We start from the raw sequence: 18,597 nt of genomic DNA on the forward strand, positions 1-18,597 counted from the left end.
GGGGGGGGAAGCCATAAACAACCTGGCTCGGTGGAAAGGCTTTGAAGTAGGAGTCCAGGAAGCCTCAGAGGGGAGGGAGGGGGAAGGATCCATGTTGCTCCCGGAGAGAGGCCGGGAGACCAGTAAGGCGCAGAAAATGGGGGTGCATGACAAATTCTAGCCTCCAGGTGGGATCTGGGGATCCCATGGTTTTACTGCTCATCTCCCGATGACAGAGATCAGTCCCCCTGGAGAAAATGGCTGCTTTGGAGGACCCCATAGCCTTATACTTCCCTGAGGTCCCTCCCCTCCCTAAATCCCACCCCCTCCTGGCTCCACCCCCAAGGTCTCCAGCTATTTCTGAACCCAGCGCTGGCAACCCTAATCAAATTCAAACGTCCTCATGATGACCCCAGGACCATGGGGTTTCCGATGCAACAGAAGAACATTATTTGCTCACATCCCTGTGCCAGATGGAAAATATTTTGGCAGGCTTCACCATAATCACAATCTGAGACCCGGTATTTTGCCCCATTTAAACAGCAGGTCTGCACAACTGCCGAAGCCAAAGAGAAGAGCAGAGGTGGTGTGAGTGCCGTCCTCTGTACAGTAACCCCTAGGGTTGCATGCTCCGGCGCACTTTGGCTGCTTCGGTGAGCACTGAAGCCCGAGGGGGCTAGTTCCACTGCCGCCCCTCCCCTCTATGCTACAGCACTGGCCACCTCAGGCCTCGGTGCTTGCCAAAGTGGCCGAACCTCCGTCTTCTTTGTTGGTCTCCCGTCCAAGTACTCACCATGGCTGGCTCTGCTTAATTTCTAAGCTCTGATGTGATGCAGCCTGGTAAGGGCAATTCAGGTTGCCATATAGTTCTATGAGGGTCATCGTGGTGGAGCGGTTAAAGAATGGCAGGCTCTACTCCGGAGAACTGGGTTTGATGTCAAAGGCAGACAGACTCAGAACAAGGCTTCTGGTTTAATAGAAAGCTTTAATTGGAAGTAGTTCTGAGCACTCTAACATCTGAAGTCAAGACTGTTCGATATTGGGGAAGCAAGCAGTTATCAATACAATTCTCCCGCCCAAACGGTCCCCAGTCCCCAGGGAGGAATATCCCCCCCCCCCCTGCCAGGTGCCATCCTGGGCTTCCTGCCAGATCCTCTCCGTCTTTGCTGCCTTGGTCGAATTGGCGCCTCTCTTTGTAGATAAGCTGTTTACAGGGGTACTTGCAACATAGTAGCACAGCAGGGGAGAATGCAGTGTGAAAAGCTCAGGGTCATCAAAGGAGGGTAGAGGTTCAAAGAGTTACTACAGAGTCATAAGCATAAAAGATTTCACACACACACAAAATGGAGTCTCTCTGGTCAGCCTGGCTCAATCATGGCAGAGAGCAGGGGACTGATCCCGACATTTGATCCCCCCACTCCTCCTCGTGCAGCCAGCTGGGAGACGTTGGGCTAGTCACAGGTCTCTTAGAGCTCTCTCAGTCCACCAGGGTGTCTACGGAGGGGAGCGGAAGAGTGGGTGATTGTAAACTGCTTGGGAACTCTTTGGGTAGGGGAAAATGGAATATAAAAACCAGCTCTTCTTTTTTTAGACATGTGAAAGGAAAAATGGGTAAATATCCTAAAGCTGGCCAATCAAATTACAAGGAACACTCATCCTATCTTACTTCCACTTGTCGGCCTTTGGCTCTGGTGACAGGGAAGCTTAGCCATCAAGGGCTGAGGGAAGAGATTTCCTGACCTTGCCAACAATTCCAGAAGCATTTATCAGCTCCTCTAAAGCCAGTGGGCTGAAGCACAGAGACGATGACAACCTAGGCTAATCCACACAGTTGAATGTGTTGAAAGAGCACAGGGGTAAAGTGGACTGTACCATTTCAGAATGGAGCTGGGTAGGAGGAGCTATACATTGTCTTTTGATGTTCTTTGAACATAAAAAACAATTAAAGCCAGGAAAGAAACTGCCGTTTTACCTTTTTTGCTGTGGTCCTGGTTTTCCGACTTGCTGGAAGGATTTTATTTAGGAGAGTATGCAAAAAATGTTATTCCCCCACCCGTGGTCTGCAGTGGTATAACCCACTTGTACTGGACCACCCCACTGCCATTCATTCTGTCTCCTGCCTAGTCCGGACAGGTGAGATGATTGAGAAATAGCGCCCCCTTCAGGAACTTTGACTAGACTTGATCTTAGCCACTTTATATTGGAAAGCAGGAGGCTGGTGGAAAAGGAAGGAGAGAGTTCCCTTTATGAACATAAGATAATACAGTGTTCCACAGTGGTCAAAACCCAAGTGCCACCAGGAGGTCCACCAGCAGGGCCAGGACTCCAGAGTCCTACCACTATTGCCTCCCAAACACCAAGAACATGAGAGAAGCCATGCTGGATCAGGCCAATGGCTCAATCAGTCCAACAATTTGTGTTACATGGTGGCCAAAACCCAGGTGCCAGCAAGAGGTCCACCAGCAGGGTCAGAATTCCAGAAGCCCTCCCATTGTTGCCCCCAAACACCAAGAATACAGAGCATCACTGTTCCAGACAAAGTATTCCATCTATATGTTATGGCTAATGGCCACTGAGGAACCTCCACTCCAGATGTTTCTCCAAATCCCTCTTGAAGCCATCTATGCTTGTAATTCCACATGCTAATGACTCTTTGGGTGAAGGAGGATTTGTTTTTATCTGTTTGAAGCTTACTGCTCATTAATTTCATTGAGTGTCCCACGAGTTCTTGTATTGAGAGAAAGGGAGAAAAGTCCTTCTTCCTCTACCTCCTCTATCCCATTCATCATTTTATAAAGGCTATGCTGGAGATTGTGGGACCGTGTGGGAACAGGGCTGTAATAAGGAGAATTGAGTGAGTTTAAAAATAGCCAGTTCCAATCCAAGCTATGTCAATAATCATCCGTGTTCCTGGTTTGATAGCCCTAGGGCTCTGTTTCTATTGTTTATATTCAGTCTGTTCTACACATTTTTGAATTTCTGATGGAGTATCAGGCTTCTGGCTTAACTTCCCTATTTTTCGTACTGTAAAAGAGAGCTCTATTGGTTGTCCGCTATAGAGAAACCGCATTGTTTGCTATTGTCATAGCAACATTTTTCAGCAGATGGCACCATTCATCCATAGTTGGCTGCTAGATGCTCCTGCTTTGGTACTGCCAAATTTTTATTCTCTGTATTTTCACAACTGTTGGAGATGGTGGGAAAGTGAAAAACCTAACTCATCTGGCAGGGGCTTATGGAAATTGTAGTTCATGGACATCTGGAGAGCCACAGTTTGGCCACTCCTGATCAAAGGAATATATTGTGTACATTTACCAAGGAAAAGAGTTCAAGTCCTGTTCAGCTTTTCAATTCAGGCTAGAAATCAACACATGGAGTAACGGATTGTGGATGAGTCCTCTAGATCTACTCTCTTCTGCTTTGGTATCACCAAATTTCTCACCATGCTTATTTTCTGGGACTTGGACATAAAGCCTACATGTGTGCACTTCCATACACATGGTTTCTAACCTTGAAAAATAAGAGTCTGAATTAGTCATGTGAGAGATAATGCCTGTTTGTATATCCGTATATTGGCTCTGCACACAGAAAGAGGTTGAGGAGTTGCTGTCAAGTCAGAGCTGGCTTATGGTGACCCCGTTGGGCTTTCCAAGGCAAGAGATGTTCAGAGGTGGTGTGCCATTGCCTGTCTCGACGTCATGACCCTGGTGTTCCTTGAAGGTCTCCCATCCACATGCAGGCCATGGCTGACCCCTGCTTAGCTTCTGGGATCTGATGAGATTGGTCTAGCAGATGTCAAGAATGGGATCCAAAGGCAAGTCTCTGCCCCCCCCCCATCATTCGTGTTTCCATCCCATTTTTCTTCTCCACAATGGAACTTAAGCAGCTTCTGTAATGCAAACTCTGTCTGTCTGTCTGTCTGTCTGTCTGTCTGTCTGTCTGTCTGTCTGTCTGTCTGTCTGTCTGTCTGTCTGTCTGTCTGTCTGTCTATCTATCTATCTATCTATCTATCTATCTATCTATCTATCTATCTATCTATCTATCTGTAACTGTTTCCGTACTTGCGTTATTGATATGGGGGGGGGGGGGGTTGTATTTTGTGAGCCAGATTGCTGGGATCAGCAGTATATAAATTTAACAATAAATAAATAAATAAATAAATAAATAAATAAATAAATAAAGAAAGAAAGAAAGAAAGAAAGAAAGAAAGAAAGAAAGAAAGAAAGAAAGAAAGAAAGAAAGAAAACAAAGGTGCAAGCAGGCACCATTGTTTGTTTGTTTATTTGTTTATATGCCTCTCTCCCTTGAGGCGCAAAACAATTTACATAGAACATAAGGGATGAGCACAGCCTAATACAATTGGATCAAGTAAATACAATACAACAGTAACAGTGATTTCAATAACTGTTCCAATAACGTTTTCATATAACTATTCCAACATTAACTATGATAACCTGTTGACTATGGTCTCATAGGTTGGTCAATTCAAGTTCCATTCATGGGGAGGCGTTTTCGGGGTTCCATTCAAGTTCCATTCATGGGGAGGCGTTTTCCTCAACCAAATGTCTGGCAGAAGAACTCTGTTTTGCTGGCCCTACAGAACTGCAATAGCTCTGGTAGGGCCCTGATCTCTTCAGGGAGTTCATTCCACCAGGGAGGGGCCAGGATGGAGAAGGCTCTGGCCCTGGTTGAGTTCAGATGTGCTTCTTTAGGGCCTGGGACTACCAGCCAGTTGGCAGTGGCAGAGTGTAAAGCTCTTTGGGGGGTATAGGCAGAGAGGTGGTCGCTCAGTTACACTGGGCCCAGACTGTTTATGGCCTTAAAGGTGACTACCAAAACATTAAGTCTGATCCAGAACTCAACTGGTAGCTAGTGCAGTTGTTGGAGAGCAGGTTGGATGTGGGACCTCCATGGTGTTCTTGTGAGGAGCCTGGCCGCTGCATTCTGGATCAGTTGTAGTTTTCGGATCAAGGTTAAGGGTTGGCCTGCATAGAGCATTTTTGAAAAGGGGAAGAGGGCAAAGAATTATGGGAGGCTGCCTCCGTTGGAAGCAGTACAGGAAGCATGTCACGAATTTCAGCCTGGGAAATGAGGGGAGGAAAGCCCAAATGCAGAAACGCTAGAGTCGAGTCGCGGCGTCCAATGGAAATCCAGAGCAAGGCTAAAACAAAGTATGTCTCCTAATGTGGAAATAGTCTCTCGTTGGTTAATACAAATTCTGGACTGGTACTAGGACTCATAAGAGCTTCAGGTAAGAACCTCCTTAAACATAGACATACATAGAAGGCAGGTTGGGAGAAGAGAATGTGTTTTGTAAGGTAGATAAATGTCTCTGAATCTACCTACATTAGCATATGTTCCAGTTAACCACTTCCTCAAATGTCCCAGTCTCCCACTTAATTATTTCATTTGGCTTTTTAGATAGGTCCAAAAAGATAAACCAGCCTTCGTGGATTTTCACCATCCAGAATATCCCTATGGAGCCACATATTTCTTCATTTCTCCAGGCAAGAAGGGCAAGAAGGATGGGCACCGCTCATTAACTTTTGTGATTTCCCAATGAACCCTTTTAAATAGCTTCTTCAGCTGGTCTCCTGAGCTCTGGGGGGGCCGTAGAGAGGGTCAATTCGGGAGTAGCTGTAGAATGGAAGTGGCGTGGATATTTAATCCTCCCTCTTCACCGACCTACCCAGTAATGGGAAGCTCTCTTGTGAATGTGCCTCGTGTAGCCAGGACCTATATTTAGACATAGCACAAAGTGATCCTAGTAAATGCTTTACATCCTCCAAGTGGAGCCGCACGACAGCTGCACAACATACCTGCAAGAGGCATGCGTTGTGTACTCACTTGAACTCCTTTGGGCTATACTTGGATCTTGTTCGTGACTTCAGATCTGCATTGAACCATGCCCCAGGAAATGAATTTTCATTTAAAGCTACCCTTTCCTACGATGTGGTCAAATTAGATCAAGCCAGATCTTCACAGGGAGATATGTTTATGAGAAATAATGGGAATAAGATCACATGGGGCAAAAAGTGTCCCAGGCACACATTTGGGAATGAGGTGATACTTGTGGACTGAAGCTAAATATGAGCAGATGGTGGGATATGGTGGTAAAGATGCAGTCTGAATGCAGTCTTGAGTTATATAAACAGAGGCATCACATTAAAAATGCAAGATGTCATAGTCCCGTTGTATACCAAACTGGTCAGACCGTATCTGGAATACTGTGTGCCATTCTGGAGGCCTCATCCAAGAAGGGTGTGGGTGAAATTGAGAGAGTGTGGAGGAAAGCAACAAGGATGATCTGAGGCTGAGGGATTTGGGAATGTTCAGCCTGCAGAAGAGGAGGCTGACAAGGGGTATGATTGCTGTCTTTAAGTATTTGAAAGGTTGTCACTTGGAGGAGGGCAGGGAGTGGTTCCTGTTGGCAGCAGAGGATAGGACCCACAGTAATGACTTTAACCTACATGTAGAATAGTACCAGATAGACATCAGGAAAAGATTTTCACCATCAGAGTAGTTCAGTAGTAGAATTTGCTGCCTAAGGAGGTGTTGAGTTCCCCTTCACTGCCTGTCTTTAAGCAGCAGCTGGGCAGATTCTTATCCTGAATGCTTTAGGCTGATCCTGCATTGAGTAGGACTAGATTGCCTGTATGACCCCTAGGATTCTATGTGTGTACGTGTGTGTAAAGGGATTAACAACTTCTGTTCAGCTAAGATGATATCAACGTTGACAGTGTAAACCAGGGTTTCCCAACCACAGCACCGTGAAGGCCCCTCAATGGTATCACAGTGTGGGGGTTTTCAAAATGGCGACTGAGGAGAGCCCTCCCACCCTGTGCCTACTGTTTCTATCCATATTGGGGCAGGTTGGCCCTTCCCCTCCGAAAGTGACCAATGATGAGTCTGGAGATGGAAAGGGGAGAACCCCTGGCCATTTAAACCTTTGCCAGCTCAGGGTCCTCGCACTTCCAGGGGCGCACGGCAGGGAGGTGTGGTCAGCTGACATCACTTCCTGGTACCTCGAAGCCTGGAAAATATTTCAGCAGTACCTCCATGGTCAAAAGATTGAAAAAGAATGGCATAAACAGTTGGGTGTGTGCTCAACCTAAAACTGTATGCACGGATGAGGGTGGAACGGTTTTCTTCATTGCAGTTCAAACCTTAGACAAGCATATGGAATCACAAAATATAAATATTGATTGGAGATGTTTGAGAGTCGTCAACTATTATTCCTTCTGTCAAGCCTTGTTTTTGAATGTGCATATTTGTGAACGCCAACCAGAAACGCACCTTCTACCTTTTTCTTTTTCAGCCTCGTTCCCCCCAATGATTCCTATGTTGATGATGTTTGCATCACGTCTTCGTTTTCAGATGTTAGAAACTGACATATTGAAACAGAAAGAGGGGGGGGGGGAGAAGGGTGCAGTGCTAGAGACCAGCGTTCGCCTGACTAAAGCTTCAGCGTTGCTTAGCAACTTCTCTCCTCCACCCTTTTCTGCAGCCCGGTTGCCATAGCGCTGTCTGCCAGAACTATCAAATTACAAAGAGGACACATTACTCATTAAAAATTAGAGCTAGAGAGGCAAATAAACATTTTGAGGCATTTTATTTAACTCCTTTTGTCATTGCCTGGAATAATGCTGCTGCAAATTGTATTGTTCCTTTTAATAGTGTCTTATTTTTTTCTCTCAGCTACAGTATAGTTTTGTTTTCTATGAGTAACTGTTCTGCTCACTCATTCACTGTGTCTTAAATTCGTGCAATTTGGAGAATAGCCATATGAATTTGATAGAATTACTTCCTTTTTTTTTGAGTGGATATCTAGTTTCCTCTGTTTGCTGTCCTGCCAGGATGGGAAGGAGGGCAGTTAGGTGGTGGGGGTGGTGGGGTTATGTTTTAAATGTATTTTAATTTTATTCTGCATTATGGTGACTCACCCTGGGAACTTCAGGTGAAGGCTTGGGATACAAATCCCTGTATAAATTGAACAATATCAAAGAATGCAACTTGATCTGAATCCATATACACACAAATACACAAATGTGTTCATTTATTTCAGCTATGTAGATATTAATGAACAAAGACGTAGGAATAGATGAGCAAGCATTAGTTCCCTGAGCTTACCTCCATTGTGATGTGGTCATGCTGTCACAGGGCAGAGGCAAGCACGATACTCACACAGTGAAACTTCTGTACTTGGAATATGTTGATGAATTGAGTTAAAAACTGAAAACCCTACAGGGAACTGTGATGAAGAGTATATGAGTCAGCAGTGAAAAGGAAGAGTCGTGCCAAAGACAGGATAATCCTTAGACAAAAGTCCCCCAAATTATAAGGTCAACATACTTTCTACAATATAGTTCATCTCTTTAGTGGAAAGTGAACTGTTTTATTGATTACCAAAAGTAGATGTTATAAAGCAAAGACATGTCTGGTATTCATTCAAATATTTTTGTGTTGTTAATAGAACATTAGTTCTTTGCATGTTTGAAAAGGAGGATGTTTTCATTTTATGTGTTCAATTTGAAATGTAAAACTAATGATTCTAGATTTGGACATCCAGCTTTCTAGAAAACTTAGCCCCAAATTGTAACCCAGATCAAAAATTTTCAATGAACACCAACAGGTGTCCAAAGCCACCTTAAGCTGCCTGGCCAGGAGCCAGGGGAGGGAGCCCTTTCAAGGCCCCTTCTTAGGAACGGGCTTTGAAGCTAGTAAACATATAACAATGGAAACAAGATGGCAAAATATAAAAATATATCAACCTTCCCCTCTGTTCAGCACATGGGTCAATAACTCCCCCTCACTATCTCACTGGAAGCGTGGATCCTAGCTAGTGTCAGTTGGAGATCCTCAGATGGTAACATCGGGACGCTGCCCCGACCAGAACCATATGCCTGGCGGAAGAGCTCCATCTTGCAGGCCCTGCAGAAAGCGCACAACTCCGACAGGGTCCTTAGCTCTTCCGGGAGCTCATTCCACCAGGTTGGGGCCAGGGCCGAAAAAGCCCTGGCCCAGGTCAAAGCCAGGCAAACATCAGGGGCCTGGGACAACCAGCAAATTCATACCTGCAGACCAAAGAGCCCTGCGGGGGGCATAAACAGATAAGCGGTCACTCAGATAGATAGGACCCAGGCCACATAAAGCCTTAAAGATTAAAACCGATACCTTAAACGTGATCCAGAAACAGACCGGTAACCAGCGCAGATGGCGCAGCACTGGCTGAATATGGGCCCTCCAAGATGTCCCAGTGAGGACACTTGCAGACGCATTTTGTACCAGCTGAAATTTCCAGATCAAAGCCAAGGGCAGGCCTGCGTAGAGCGAGTTACTGAAGTCTAATCTGGAAGTGACCGTTGCATGGATCACTGTAGTCAAGTGTTCTGGAGACAGGTAGGGCGTTAGTAGCCTAGCTTGGCGCAGATGAAAAAACACCGTTTGGGCTACTTTTAGTGACCTGAGCCTCCATGGAAAGGGAGGCATCAAAGGTCATGCCCAAATTCCTGGCTACAGGGACGGTTGAATGGCAAATGATATTTCTTGAAAATCCAAAGAATGTCCTCCATGAAGTGATGTTAAATTATCTCCCCCCCAAAGGAACACAAGTTAAGTAGAGCTGTTTTTTGTACCCCACTTTTTACAACCCAGAGAAGACTCAAAGCGGCTTACAATCACCTTCCTTTCTTCTCCCCACAACAGTCAAGCTTTGGGGTAAGTGAGGCTGAAAGAGCTCTGAGAGAACTTTGAGCAGGTCTCATGTGTCTCAAGGCAGCTTACAATCGCCTTCCCTTCCTTTCCCCACAACAGACATCCTGTGTGGTAGGTGGGGCTGAGAGAGCTCTGAGAGAACTGTAAATGGCCCAAGGTCACCCAGCAGGCTTCATGTGGAGGAGTGGGGAATCAAGCCCAGTTCTACTGATTAGAGGCTGTCACTCTTAACCACTACACCAACCTGCCTCTCCCCAGTGTACAGTGGAATCCTGAAACATATTTGGACAGTAGCCCAAATAATTTCCTGAAACATCTGAAGAAAGCAAGGGGGAGGGGAATTGGGCTTTGGGGCAAGAAGATCGGTGGACCATAGGCAGGAAGGAAGTAGACAAGCATAGCTGGTTTGCAGGGCGGAAGACCTGAAAGGGCAGCCAAAGGAGATGCACCGGCAAGGAATTTAGCCAGCTGTGGTTTTCACGGTCACTGCAGTGCTGTAACCTGGCAACCTTCGGAAGGAACGAGAGCCAAGAAGGGAGCACAGAATGGATGTCCTGATCTGAACTGATTGGCCATGTTTCTCAGCTGCTGATTTCAAGCCAGGCTTGTATACAGTAGCAGAGTTTACGAATGGCAAGGCTGTCTCCTCAGTTCCTGGCTTCTGTAGATATTTATTATTACCCTATATTGATTGTTTGTCCTGATGTGAACTGCAGCCACGCGCAGGCTGGACAGTATCCGTGACACAAAATGCTTCTTTCAATGACAGTTTAAAGCACATCCATCGAGTCAGTTGGATCCAGAGTCCTATCTTGTTACTTCCTCATCCAGAGATTTATCCCATTTTTTCCAGGGTCCTGGTAGCATGAACTAACAGCTGTACTAGTCGGGAAGCTACACTGGGGAGGGGGAAAGGAGACAAAACCATCCCTTGTGCATCTTTTTTTCAGTAAAGATCCACTGCTGGAAGAGAAAGGATGAGAGCCAGCTAGGTGTACTGGGTAAGAGCAATGGCCTCTAATCTGGAGAGCTGGGTTGGGTCCCCCTCCTTCATTCTAGGCAGTCAGCTAGGTTAGCGATCCCCAACCTGTGGGCTGCGGACCACATGTGGTCCGTTGACTAATTGGAGGTGGGCTGCGAAGGACGCCTTCTCCCCCCCCCCGGCCCTTTACTTCACCCCCCCCGGGCCCTTTACGACACACTTCGGGTGTCATTGTCTCCCATCACTCCCAGATGGGACTATCTTGTTGCAGAGAAACAAGCTCAGGGTTCCCATTGATTTGTCATTGTCATGAGTTAACATTTCCATGAAAATAAAATGTTCCTTATGTTCATTGTTGTGGCGTGTCTGTATCTTATTTTGAAGGGATGTTTAAACATTACCATAGCGATCAGAGAGCGTTAGGGCAGTGGTTGGGAGTAGAGGAGTAAACTACCCCCCACCGGGCCTCAATAAAATTGTCAAGCGTTGAGTGGTTCCTAGTGATAAAAAGGTTGGGGACCACTGAGCTAGGTGACCTAGGGTCAGTCACAGTTCTCTTAAAGCTCTCTCCATCTCACCTACTTCACAGTTCTATTTCAGGGAAGGGGAAGGAAAGGCAATTGTAAGTTGCTTTGAGACTCCTTCGGGTAGTAAAAAGCAGGATATAAAAAAACTCAGCTCTTCTTCTAATTAAACAATGGCTCCACAAATCAATAGTGAATCGTTGCTTGAAAAACTTCCACGAATGGCTGCTAGCATTTTAAATGGCATTTAAAGTTGTATGGTCTCATAACCTTTGTCAACTATACTGCAGTCTGTATATGACATATCCATTTCTGCAGCTATACTTCAGAAGAGCACCAATTCACAGCTATAATAATTCTTGTGGCTGTTAACAGGAGGCATATTAGATTATGCTGATTGTGAGCAATTTTGTCTGTATATGCTGGTAATTTACAGAGGGATTCAAAGGGAAGACACACTTTGGTGACTAATGGGTACTCCTGATGCCAGGGCAATTCTAAAATATGCTAGCAGATGGGTTAGCCACCATCCTAAACCCTTTTAAGGCAGTGCTTAGGACTGGCCTGTTCATCAGGTATATTATTTCCCCCCCCCCCCAAAAAAAAAGTGGACTTCAGAAAACATAACCACATATATTTTTAGTCCACATCCAGTTTATTACATCTCTAGCATGTAATTTGGCATTGATGTATGTCAATGTCAAATTGCCCCAATTTAGGAGTAAAATACCAACAATACACTATAACACAAATATAACACATTTTCTTTGAAACGGACGAAAGGAAATGCTGACAGTCTGTTTACGAGCTATAATGCTAAACATTTCAGAAAGCTTTCTCCAGCAATCATTTTTCTTTTCTATCTGGCATTGAAATTATTTCTTTTATTATCCTCCAAGCTAATTTGCTGCTAAAGTTTATTAAAAAAAAACATATTAAAATTGCTTTTCCAGAGCCTCACACAATATTGTAACCCTTTCCTTTGTTAACAATAACTGAGACATAATCCGCACACTAAGTGAGATGTGGAAAAAAACAAAACAAAACAAAAACAAATGAAGTGACCAAAACAAGAAATAGCGTAATAGCAGGCAATTTCAAAGACAACTTAGGGAGATGGAACTTGATTGATCCTGAGTCAGGTTAACATTGAAGTAAGTCTCAGTAAATTCAAACAAGATTTGTTTGCAAAACTGGATGCCGATGACTGCAGCCTTAATCTTTCTTTACACTGGGAGGCTGTTTGATAAGGATACTTCAAGAAATGGGATCAGGATTTCTTAACCTTGTTGAACTTCTAGTATGCTCTTAACAATCTCTGTTTCTTTAAAAATACAAACAAGCTTATTGTTAGGCCTAATTTTCTACCCATGTAGAAAATCTGCTGCACAGAATCTGATTAGAATAGTGGTGAAGAAAAGTTTTCTTAAGTCTCAGATTTGGGAAGAAGCGAAGGCATACAATTTCAAATAGAGGTCCATGTGGTTTCAGGGAACTCTTCAAAACAGCCTTTTGCTAATATAAAATTAACACAATATTTCCTCTTTTTGAACGCTAGTGAATGTATCTCAGGTGTAAGATGACCAGATTGTCCCACTTTTGGAGGGACATCTGGGGACACCTGGCAAATTGTACTTATGTTGACATTAAAAATATATATATATATTTAGTCTTTATTTATATATTTATATAGTCTTGACAGTCAAGACCAGGGCTCTAACAGAACTATTCAAGTTTCTCAGGGCCTGCAAAATGGCACTATTCTATCAGGTGTATGGTTGAGGCTGGAACAAGCAAATGGGCCTCCCTCCTTCCCCCTCCAGAGCCCAGAATAAAATCCCACCATTGAATACTTAATACAAGGAGAAGTCGCAAGCATTTTGGAGAATTTGTTGTATTTATTGTTTTATTGCTTTTATGGTATTTTAAGCTAATTTTAGCGTGTTGTGAATCAAGCCTGTCCACAGAGAGGGCAGTGTATAATACAAATTTAATAATAAAATAAGTAAAAATGCCTTTTTTATTCATTAAAGAAACTATCATGAAAACGAGTAATAAGATAATTTTACCTATTTTGCACCTTTGGCTTTGACCTTGTTTTTCTGTCATTATAGCTGCAAAATTCTGCCTCCATAATAGCCATCTCAGACTCCCTGCGTCATTCATGTATCTAGCATGAGATGATAACTATCTTGTCTGCTAAAAAAGTACCAGAGAGATGTTATCAAGGAGAGGCCTAAAATTCAGAGATACCTTCTCTTGTTACACCTGGCTGAAGAGAGGCAGCAGTGGAGAGAGTGCTTCCAAGGACAAAAGGAAAACAAGCACAGAGATGCAAAATCCGTGGCGCTTCGTAATTGGCCAGTGGCCCAAATCTCAGGAACTTCTTGAAACAGGCTGATGTTCAGGGGTTGATTAATTAAAGGGAATATGGGGACAGAGGACGAAATCTACCCAGTATTGCAGCAAACGACCCATCATCCTTTGGGGGAAAGAATATGATATGAGATTTTGTACCAGTGTGAAAACCGAAAGCAGGCAGAACAATCTGAATTCATTTCCATGACTCTGGCTCCTGCTTGAGAACCCCATTGAAATTAACGTAGGGTGAGCATCAACTTTGTTTGTTGTATTATTCTCATGTTTTTAAGCACCGGGCGGTATGTTTCAAAATGGCCGCTTCCTTGAATATAGCTCACTCTAGAACATGCCACAACAGTCCTGTATGAAGTTCAAGGACTCCATTTTGTTAAAAGGACAGAACTTCCTGAGCCTTTAAAGGTTTCTTTCCTTTTATTTATTTTATTATATTTATATACCACCCTTACGGTTCAGGGCAGTTTATACTGAAATTTCTATAGTACAATACAATATGATAACCTGGTATGAATATATAACATTTTTAACTTGCATTAAAAGTCAAAAACTTATTTCACAAATGGAACTGTTAACAATTTAACGTTCAACAATGGACATTGTAGTTTTACTGCATTGTGAGTATAGTTCTTCTGCAGGTGCAGTTGGTCATGGGCCTTGGGCTCATGTTGGTTCACTTGTCCTGACCGAAAGCCTAGTGGAAGAGCTGCATTTTGCAGGCCCTGTGGAGCTGTTTGAGTTCTAGCAGGTCCCTGATGTCATGTGGGAGCTCATTCTACTAACTGGGAGCCAGGACAGGGAAAGCCCTGGCTCAGGTCGAGGTCAGGGGAGTCTCACTGAGGCCAAGGATCATAGGTCTCTCTGGGAGTGTAGTGCTCTCTGAGGGGCCCAGGTAGAGAGGTGGTTTCTCAGGTACTCAGGGCCCAGACTGCATATGGCCTTGAAGGTGATTACCAGAACCTTAAGCCTGATCCGGTATTCGACTAGTTGCCAGTGCAGCTTTTGGAGTACGGGCCAGATATGGGTCCTCCAAGGTATTCTTTAAGAACCCTGGCTGCTGCCTTCTGCACCAGTTGACGTTTCCAGATCAGGGATAAGGGTAGGCCCGCATGAAGTGAGTTACAGAAATCCAGTTTAGAGGAGACTATCGTCAGGTTCACCGTGGCTAAGTGTCCTGGGGTGTCCTGGGGCCAAGTAGGGCACTAGTAGCTTAGCTGGACGCAGGTGGAAGAACGCCAGCTGAGCCACTCTTGTGACTTGTTCCTCCATATAGACGGAAGTGTCAGAGATCACACCCCGGTTCCTGGCTGAGTATGCCATGAAGTTGAGCCAGCATCATTCTCAGGGACAAATTTGTAGCATACCTGCTGGTGTTCTTTGTATTCATTCTATCGTTTTATTCAACTTTAACCTTGACATCTTTTTATCGTAATTTTGTTGTGTTAGTTTTATATGCCAACTAGGGACCAAGCCCGTTGTACTTGTAAATACAACAGGCGCTAGGTGTGCTTTTGGGGCCAGGGGGGAGACTTCCTCCCCCCCCCAGCAGTGACGCAGCCTTTCCCCCAGACCCAGAAGCGCACCTGTGGCCTCCTCAAAGGCTGGACTCTGAGGCATTGTACGATTTGGAGATGGGACTTCAAAAACTCCAGGAATATTTCTAATCCAGAGGTAGCCAACCTCTAGGTGGGGCCTGGAGAGCTCCTAGGATTACAGCTCAACTTCATAGTATAAAGATCAGCCCCCCAGGCAGAAAGGGCTAATTTGGACAAGGTTGTAGACGAGAAGAAACATTTAAGGCCTCCCACACAGGTTGTTGTTGAATTGAAAGACTTGAGGCCTACTGCACAGGGTTGTTGTGCAGATGAAACAGGAGACAAAAGAACCTCCTCAATAGCATCCAGTTTTGTTTGCAGAATAACGCTGTGCAGTAGGTCTCAAATCTGCAGAGAGTTGCAAAGAAGAAATACACATGGCTTGGTTTGTCTAACCCCCGGACAGAGCAGTATTTTAAGTGAGAAGGGACTTTTCTGTGGCCTCCTTGTCAGCCGTTTGGCAGAAGGAGAAATTCCCCACCTCAAAAGGAATGCCCACCCCCATGCCCTCAGGCTCCACTGTGTTGCTCTTGGAAATGCCTCAGTCAGGGGCTGTTAAAGGCTCCTTTGCAGCAGGCCTGAAAGGAGGGGGAAGGGAGCATTCTCACCAGCCTCCTGCCAGCTCTGTCAGCATTCTGAAGCAATTTATAGTTGAACATGACAGTTAGGACAGCCTTGGGGTGAAAAGGGCTGGCCATCCTGTCCAAGCCTCTGTTCTCATCCTCCTTGGTAGCCCTACTGACCTCCTCTCCCTTTGGTGGTTAGGGGCAGACTGGCAGCTATGTCTCCAGATTGCCCCTGGATGGGCTGACTGGATGGAACTCTGGTCTGTCCTGGTGAGGGCCCAATCAGAAGGCGCCTCTGATACCACCATGCCCTGCCCCAAATGTTTAGCAGGAATCTCTTCTCTCCCACTCATCCTTTGCTTTTTCTGCATAGTTCCTTCTCGAGAGGCAAGACAGGCAATGTAGTTTGCTTCATATTTTGGGTTTTAAAGCTGCTTGTTAAGCCACGTCTCTCTGGATCAGCCCCGGGCTCTGACCCTACACCAGCAGCCATATCTCTCAGAACTGAGCAGGGCAACTGACGCTCCCCAAGAAGCAGAGCCTGGAATTTGAAATGCTCTTAATGAATTAGCCTCGGAATATCAATCCGCTGAGGGGTTGTGAGGCAAGGGCAGGGGGTGGAAATAAAGATGGCACAGACAACGGTTGAATAAGAGCATAATTTCCTTGATTTGCATTCATTTCAAAGAAAAATTAGAAGATCTGTTTTTCTGTTCTCTGCTTTTTACAATCGACTTACAATCTACCTTCCTTTACTCTCCCCACAACAGACAGCCCGTGTGGTAGGTGAGGCTGAGAGAGCTATTACTGCGGAATAAGAGTTGGTTCTTATATATGCTGCTTTTGTCTACCCAAAGGAGTCTCAAAGCGGCTTACATTCAACTTCCCTTTCCTCTCCCTGTGAGGTGGGTGAGGCTGAGAGAGCCCTGATATAACTGCTCAGTCAGAACAGCTTTATCAGTGCTGTGGTGAGCCCAGGGTCACTCGGCGGGCTGCATGTGGGGGAACACGGAATCAAACCTGGCTCACCAGATTAGAAATCAGTGCTCCTAACCAAGCTGATTGATTGAGGCAATTCCCTGAAAAGCACTTTCAGTCTTTGGCTGCAGCATGAAGTGCTAACGTATGAGCAAAAGGGGGAACTAATTAAAGAAGAAAAATATATGAGGTAAAGCAAGAGATTCACCACGATAACACTGCCATCGTTTGTGTATAGATGTGCTTTTACTGACTTGGATTCGACATAAAGTCTCCACTGACAGATGGGATTCTGGTCTGTGAAGCAGGACTTCCCCACCTTCCACATCCTGAAATTCCACCCAAAATGCTCCTTGGGAATACCTGGAAACAGGTATCAGAAGAATACTAGAAGAGGTACAGCAAGAGAAGCAAATGGCAAAAATTACCCCCCCCTTCGGTTAGGAGATGTTTATTGCAGGCCCCAAGTGTGTTTTGCATGACTCAGAAAGGATGTTTGTGGGGTTTTTAATCCACCTAGATTGCCTTACATGTCTAACTGGCATATAGGTGATGGATCTAAAAGCAACAAGCTGTTAAGGAAGTTCACTAGATGAGTACCAGACCTTTTCATTTGCAAAAAATGTGTAAGTCTCAAATGCCTGTACACACTTTTTTCCAGCTGTACAGAACCAGTTTCATTTTTCTAGCTTTATGACTATTGCAGGCATCGCTAACATGTTTTTGTAGCTGCAAGAGATCATCCATTACCAGATTAATTGACACTTTATATAAATGCAGTTATTTCTCTCAACAGTAAATGCACAGGGCAAATAAAACAATAAAAGCAAATTCTCTTCCATGTGGATGTATGAGTTGTGCTGAAACAGCCTCAGCATACAAATAAAGCTTAGGATAGACAGAGAAAGAGTGCAAAATTGGTGACGTTTCATTTCTCTAGACTCAATCTCAGACAGCAAAATCTCTAGGCTCAATCTCAGACAGTGCAAATCATGAAAATGCTGATAAAAGAGACTTTTTGATGAGATAAATTGATCTCTATATCTATATCTATATCTATATCTATATCTATATCTATATCTATATCTATATCTATATCTATATCTATATCCAAATCAAGACAAAATAAAATCTCATTAAAGCACAAACATCATAAGAATGCAGCCAAAGTCAAAAGGAAAATATGTTTGTGTAACTTTTCTTTTTGATGGCAAGAATGAAGAACTTCAGTGAAATAATTCCATATTGTTTATCTATAAGTACTGTAGGAATACCTGGAGAGAAAAAAAGTTAACTTTATTCTATCGTACTGAATCGACCCATAAATTCTTGTAACTGATTTTAAATCAGTAAATGAGAGATAAACTGAGTTATTTGTATTGTTCCTATTTGATGCAAACCACCCTGAGCCTTCGGGAAGAGCGGTATATAAATGAATGAATGAATGAATGAATGAATGAATGAATGAATGAATGAATGAATGAAATGGCCTCAGCACACACAGCTCATTTTTGCAACTACAATTAACACATTAATTTTGTGCTGCAGTAACATGAATCAGGAGGAGGGTTTATTTGGGGGGCGGGGCACTTGCTGCCTGAAGTAAAAAATAATTAAAAAATCATAGCAGACTGTTTTTTATGACTCAGCAAGCTGAACTCATCCTCCAGGCATTTACTGTCACCTGCCAAATGCACCAGCCAAGAAGCAAACAGAAGTAATTTGTCAAGCTCTTATTAGGACACTGTACATGACCACCAATAGGGTTGTGTGCTTCGGATCTCCAACTGGACAAGCCTGGCAGACCCACAGAATGATCGACTGGATCCAGAATACATGGGTCTTGCTATAATAAGGAGTGATTCACACAAACTAGGATTGCA

Source organism: Paroedura picta, chromosome 6, assembly GCF_049243985.1.
Source record: "Paroedura picta isolate Pp20150507F chromosome 6, Ppicta_v3.0, whole genome shotgun sequence".
In the NCBI taxonomy this organism is placed as follows: domain Eukaryota; kingdom Metazoa; phylum Chordata; class Lepidosauria; order Squamata; family Gekkonidae; genus Paroedura; species Paroedura picta.